Genomic DNA, 7,273 nt, shown 5'->3' on the forward strand with positions numbered 1-7,273 from the left:
TACCTGTAAGATAAAGACCTTAGAGCATTTTGGGAAGAATGTTTGAAAGATCAAAACATTACAGGTATCTTACCATCACTGGGAATTGAAAAATAAACAAAATTAGCTAGAGATCTGGCTGAAAGAGAACAATTTCTAAGAAAAAAAAATCCTACTAAATACATTGTTTTCTTTCCAGTGTGTTATTATTAAGCCAAAAATTCCGCTGATGCTGAACAAGCAATTTATACCGGTGCAAATCCAGAGCTTCAACAAAGATGAAGGAGGGCTTTTATGTTTAAAATGTTACCACCAGCAAAACGCTTCAGACTATTTTCCATTTTTAATTACTTCAACAGCATGTAGAGCAACAAAGGATAAGTTTGAAATATCTTGCATGGGCAATGAAATGTCAAAGCCTGATAATTGATATAATACATGATACCTACGTGGCTCAGAAGCCTAAGGAAACAACCCTTTATTCCAGAGATTTCAGGCCAAATCCCATCCAGCTTGGTACTCAGTGAAAATTGCAATGTAATGGATTTTCAGCCTGAAGTGGGTTGGTTTGCTGTTTAGCTCCTCTTGGATATAGGACCAAATATTTGAATCAACATGACAGTTGGCTGTCCTTATGAAGGCAGACTAGGTGACTAGTTAAAATTAGATACGTAACTTTTAAATGACTGGAATATGAATAAATCCCACCCTCCTTTACCTCTTTCTTCATATGTTTGCAACAACACCACTGGAGGTACCCAGTAGAAATACTTTATAAGATCAGTTAGTGGAGAAGTGCTTGGTCCAGGGCGGGGGGAGAGGGGAGAGAGATTTTACTGTTACTAAAACATTATTCTCTGGGCAAAAGATGTTGAATCGTCTTTTAGAGTTTGATCTTCTCCTTCAGCCACCATCCTAGCAATGTATTCCCACTGACTTTGATGTTGACTCACACTTGCCTAGGGAAATCCACACTGGGTTTGGGCTTCCAATGAAATGACTCCCAAAGGTATTTCTGCCTGGAGGCAGGAAGACTTTACAGGACTAAGTTTAATCATGATAATATGGGAGGAGAACTTACCATCATGATTTTTACTTGGACATTCACATTAACTGCACCTGCTTTGTAGCATGCCTTCAGCAAGCTAGTACTTTTTAGACAGATATGAAGGCAAAAACCTTGTTTCCAATGAAATGACAGACTGGCTAGGTGGCATATGAATGAGGAAAAGGCACTGTGTTATAGCAGAAACCAGATAATTGAAGAGCAATGTATTGTGTTAGTCTCGTGCTCTGGTACGTCTTAACATGCAAATTAGCTGCTATTTTGTGATTCCGTTATGCAGCAGCTTAGACTTTCACTGTTTGTGGAGGATGTAAGGGGGAAACTAAGATTTAAATAACGAGGGGCTATGAATGGAGACCCTCTAGCACACAAATATGACCTGTCATGATGTTCCCCCATGGGAGAAGAGATCAAGCAATATTTTGTTGCTGCAGTGGAAAGAGAAAACACTTCTTTTGGAGCATCCAACCTGCCTACCCTTGATCCAGTATGCTTATACAGCTGGACTTGCATGATCTCTGCAGTCTCCCAAGTGAATTGCAGCCTTGTACTCACTTTAGAGCCATTCATTACTCCTCACTGTGTATGTACCTACCTAAAAATCCATAACCGGTCTTGCATCGAATCAATGCTCACAGTCAACTTGTATCTAAACAAATTGAATAAAGCTAAGAGCTCTGAAGATCCTCTTATTTATCCCATGACAAGCAGAGAGACTCCCAGTTCTTCTGCTCCTGACACCTTTGTCAATAAAATCTGCAGATTGCACAATATAAAGTTGTTTTATAATTCATCTCTTTGACAATAACAGAACCTTTGAACAGGAATGCTTTATGTGGTTATCGCAGGAACCGTGTTCAAGTGGAAGCTGCATCAGCAAAGTGCAAAAATAAAATTCTGTTCCTCTGGAAGAGTCACATTTCAAGCAATTTTTTGCTGTAATGAAAAAAATTGGATTTGATTTTAAAGAAGAATTTATATTTGGCTGGCAATTAGAACATAAGTAAGAATCATGGAACTTATTACATCATATCTTCCATTCTCCTTCCACTGTAAGATCATTTTTCAGACCTGAGGGCTAATTTCATTATTTCAAAATGACAAAACATCAGACTTATGGAAAGTAATGTAACTGCTGCAGTATTCAGCCTCTGAAGAAGGTGTTCAAGCAGTACCTCCAAAACTACCTGCTATCAAAATAAGCTGCAGGTGTAAGTGACAGCAAGTGGATATCTGTGTTTTGATTTGAAGGTGCTATCAGCCCACATACCTTCTCTACTTTATATTTACAGCTATTGATGAGCATATCGTAGGAGATATCTTAAAAGTCATGCCCCAAAGCTTTAATCATTTATTCTATAATTACAGTTATAACTAGAGTTGTTTCAGTCTGTTATGTGCTAGGGTTTAAAAATAAAGGTTGAGTTTTCAAAGACAAGAACCCTATTTAGGCAAGGAATTTCATTAATTTCAGTGAAAACTATATGTCAAAATCTGGGTCCTAGGATTCAGGTGGGTGGACTACATACTTATGCAGTGATTTGAGATAATTTGATCAAAGAAAGGAGCCCAAAGGGGAATTTTAAACCCATTCTTAGCATTTTATTAATTTATCTCTGAGAAGAATTCAATTGATTGATTTATTTCAAATTTGAACCTTAGTTCTTACTTTTAACTTAATCAAAACAAAATTGACTGTGAAAGAGCTGTTTTCAAGAAAATTCTAGAACAAGGTAATCGGACAGAACCTCGGTATCCAGTTTATTATTTGGCAAAAGGTCCAGAAAAATGACAAAATGCCTGAGAATGAGTGGAACTGACACTTATGTAGTGCCACCATAGTTTGCACCTCAGTAATGTACAGCCAAGGACATTCTGAGGTTTTACCAACAATAAAATAACAGTAGAAGTTGTGTTGCCTTATTTTATAGATGTGTGAAGCAGGCTTAGAAGTGTCAAGTGTCTTCATTATTTCCTATGAACACTTAGAAAAGACAGAAAAAATTCTCCATCAGTTTCCAATTTCTCTGTTTTATTTAATACTTGATAGGTGTGTTGGTGGAGGAGCTGAGATTTGTAGATTATTTGAAGCCTTTCACCAGTGCAGCAAACCATATGTACATGGTACAAAATATGCAACAGAGCTAGTGCCTACTGGTGGGTTTTGTATTTCAGTGGGACCAGTCTGTGCTTCAAATGTGTCATTATCCTTCATAAGGAAGTTTCTCTCTACTCTTGAATCAGTGTACATTGTTAATGTGCTCATCAGCCAACTCTAAAGGATATAGAGACAGCTGCAAGGAATCTAATTAACATTTGACTACAAAAGAAGAAATTACAATCTACTGTAGTATTTAATCTGTCAGCGAAGGTCTGGATTAGAAATGGGTTCAGTATTTCTCTGTAGCTTTTCCTCTCTTACTGTAATAGAATCATAGTCATTAGAAGTGGAGAAAACCTATTAATTTATCTTGTCCATCTAGTATTGCTGCTACTTTTACCCTTTGGATGACCCTAAGAAAACCTCTTCCTCTTTATACTTGCTTCCATCAAACACCTGCAGATTGTTATCATGTCTACTCTTAGTCACCATTTACTTGGGCTTAAGTAACTCGTGTGATGTTGCCCTGCAAATCAAAATTTCCGTCATCCTTTCTATGTTCTTTTCTTCTTCAACACCTTACAGTGTTTCAGCATTATCTCTAGAAAAGTAAAAAGTCCTCTTAGCATCCAGAGGAAGTACCTGTATTCTATATTAGAATCTATCTACTATTTAATTTAAAGTCACTGTGAGTGAATGTATCATGCTAAGTCACTCCATGCTTTTTTTGAAAAAAAGGAGAAAGAGTAATTTCATTTCTTTGTGTCAACTACTCTCATGCATGGAAGACAGGGTAAAAGTATTACGAAGCAAAGAGTGGTTGAAAATGAGTAGCTTTTTCAGATTAAATAGAATGTTCAGTGTTGGGTTTGTTTTTTTTTTTTTTTCCCTGAACAAATAGGAACAAACATCAAATTGTTTGGATCAGAGAGAGCAATTGTGTTGACAGCAGACATATGAATGATACTGTTTTTACAGATGGACTGGTGAGAATCAAATTGAAGCTATTGATCTGTATTTGTGTAGGATCCTGCTAAACAGAAAGCTTTGAGGGCTTTGCCATTAGCAGCATGGGTCATTTTACCAACTAGGAAAGGCAACACGCTCTGTTTTTGTCATACACGCTCCATTGCTAGCACAACAGAAGATGCATAGTCTTCAAAAAATGTCAAGAGCCCTTCTGTAGAGATGGGAGCAATCCTTTTCAGATATAATTAAAGGCCTTTCCTCTTCCCTCAACAGTCACACTCACAAAAGGTAATTCTTTTGAGTCAACACATCAGCAGGCTGGAAAAAATCTAAGTTAACTTTTTAACTTCGTCATCCTCTGTTTAGCGGAGACTAAATCAGACTGAAAAGAGTAGGAGGCGACAGTAAATCCTCAGTTCTCAAACTGATCAGTGCCTTTGGAGGAGTACAGAAGCACACATCTTGCTTAAGGAGGGCAATTTTGGGTCCTCTCTCTCTAGAGATTGTATTGCAAATTCTCAGTAGTGACTGATCTCCTTGGGAATCTGAACTGGTGGAAGTGAACAAAGAGCTTAGGTGTTATCGTGCTTGCTGTTGGGACTCGGAACCACCAACATAATCCAGTGGGAGCATGTAATTGAAGCCAGTGGGCAGCAGGAGAGAGCAGCTAGTGCAGAAAGAAATACTTAGGCAATCTTTTTTTTTTTTTTAGGTATATGATTCATGAAATTTATGTTGTTGCAGGAAGGATGGTTTTATCAGCTGAAACATATTTATTTCTTGTTGGTTTTGATATTATCAGACTTATGTAGAGGGATCACATTTCAATATGACATCCATGGGTTGATGCTAGATAAGGGCAAAGTATTTGTACCTTCGTAATCAGTTTCCCCCACATGTAGAGTAACATTTTGCTTATCAGGCAATGGAAAAGTAATCGAGGCATCTGATTTCAAAACTTGCAAATGCATCCCATTTGCCTTCAAGTCACTAGGAGGACGAATGGTAGAATATGTTAACCTTAACCAAACTTTAGATCAAATTATTACATCCCTGTGCTTCCATCCTCTACTGCTCTTACCTAGGAACACAGTAAGGTGAATTGAAGCACTGTTTTCTTCACACATAGATTATTCTTATTAATTTTTTATTGTTTCTCCATATTAAGTAGAGATGACAAGAAAATGTATATGGCTATAACATCTCCTCATGTATTGAAAAAAATTCTTTAAGGACTTTATCCACTCAATACAGTGAAATCCCAATTACCCTTTTTTTTATTATGATGAGAAAAAAAATCATAAATCTTCAGTCTAGAAAAAATATACTTCAGGAAGACAGAAGCAATCTACTGTAGTTACACTCATAGTTCTCTGCTGTTGTCAACAGAGTTGCATTGCCAGAAAGGTCAGCAAAATACAGAAGAGCACTTATCCATTCCCCTTCTTTTTTTTCTATATTTCTGAAACCGGGAGATGATGTTCTCTTTCCATCTGAGCTCAGTCATGGAAAAGACAACTTTAACCACTGATGTTTGGTGAGAATGACAGCTGTAGCAGAGTTGCCAATAAAAGAATTTGCCAAAGCTCAGCACAGATTTAACTGTCACTGAAAACAATGTTGAATCTATATTAAAGAGAAGATAGGGAAAGCTTTTCATAATTACTATGCTCATATATATTATCTAGAGGCTATGGTTTAAAACTGATTTTTTTTTTCTCATTTGATTGTCAGTAGCGATAGGGTGTAATGGTGGTAAATAAAGTCTCTGTAGAAGACAGGCTTGAACATACAGACCTTAATGCAATGCCTTTGCCCTAGAGTGACATATAGTATGAAATGGCCTTAAATTAGGTATTAAATAGGTTTCAAACCTTTTTTAAACTGTAAAAGAGGTACAATGAGAATGTAACTTGAGTCAGAGTCCAGCCAATAGCAGGCAGAGTTATGCAAAGCCCTGTTTGTTGTGGTGTCAGATACCAGGAGAGAGCTCTCAACAGCCACAAACAATTTCGCAGTCAGAAATGGAGGAAGCTTGTATAAGGCCACGTTTCCACACATTTTACTGCAAATTGTTTTTAAAAAGTAAACAGCCCTTAACTACAGCATGCTGCTGAACTCCATTAGAATGGCTTTTTAGCAAGGTTATGAATTTTCAGTAATTGCTGTGGTAATCCATATTTAGCATCTGCAGGATTACTTTTAATCAGCTTTGAGGATATGATTTGACACCCTTCATTTTATGCTTCAGCATTTAACCAGTTAGGCATCAAGAAAATGCCAGCATTTTGCTGACTTAATTTAAAACCAATAACAGTAAAACAGTGAGGGTAAGAGAGATGAGAGAAATTTGGTTACCAGCAAAAGATGGTAAAATGTCCATGTGCTGCTTTAACAAAAGCACTAATTTGATCAATAATCGTGTTAATAAAAGAAGACTTTGTTCTTCTGTAGCACTTTTCCTCTGCAAATCTCAAAACCCTTGTGCATTATGACTCAAGAGTAGCATACATTCTATGAATTTCCACATATGTGGTAATTAAATACATCACCTCTGTGTGTTTGTTGTATATATTATTTCATTGCTGCTTTCTTCTCAGTATTGTTTGCTGCAGCCTTCTCCTTCAATGTCATATTGCTTCTATTCACATTCTAGGACCAAGTCAGTATATTCCTTTTTCCTCATGTTTTTATCACAGTTACTTTTTTCAAGGGATATATAGGGGTTTTGCCTAGACAATGCATATGCAGAGGCTGATTTGCAATCAAATAGTTTCCAACAAAGTGACTCTTACCTTCTGCCTTTTCACTCGGTTTTACTGGGTTTTCTGAGAGGCAGTAGGATGGAATGTGTTTCTGCACAGACTTGGTCACAGCTGTTCCAGATCCTTATCAGAGAATACATATATTAATAATTACTGTTGACCAAGAACTTGGTGTTTATTTCAGGTTTTGGTTTCTGTTGTCTCAGTGTCTGCACATGTGACTTCAGTTAACCTTGTTGGTTTTATAAGAAGGCATCAAGCTGAGCGTTTGCTGTTGGGACTGTCCTCAGGGAATCTGGGACTGAGGTTTACAGGCAAAAGAGGTTGTTAAGATCATCAGTGGTGACCTGCTGCAAATCACAATCGAAACCCATCAACCAAATGCTCCGGCAA

Source organism: Eurypyga helias, unplaced genomic scaffold, assembly GCF_000690775.1.
Source record: "Eurypyga helias isolate BGI_N326 unplaced genomic scaffold, ASM69077v1 scaffold28814, whole genome shotgun sequence".
NCBI lineage: Eukaryota > Metazoa > Chordata > Aves > Eurypygiformes > Eurypygidae > Eurypyga > Eurypyga helias.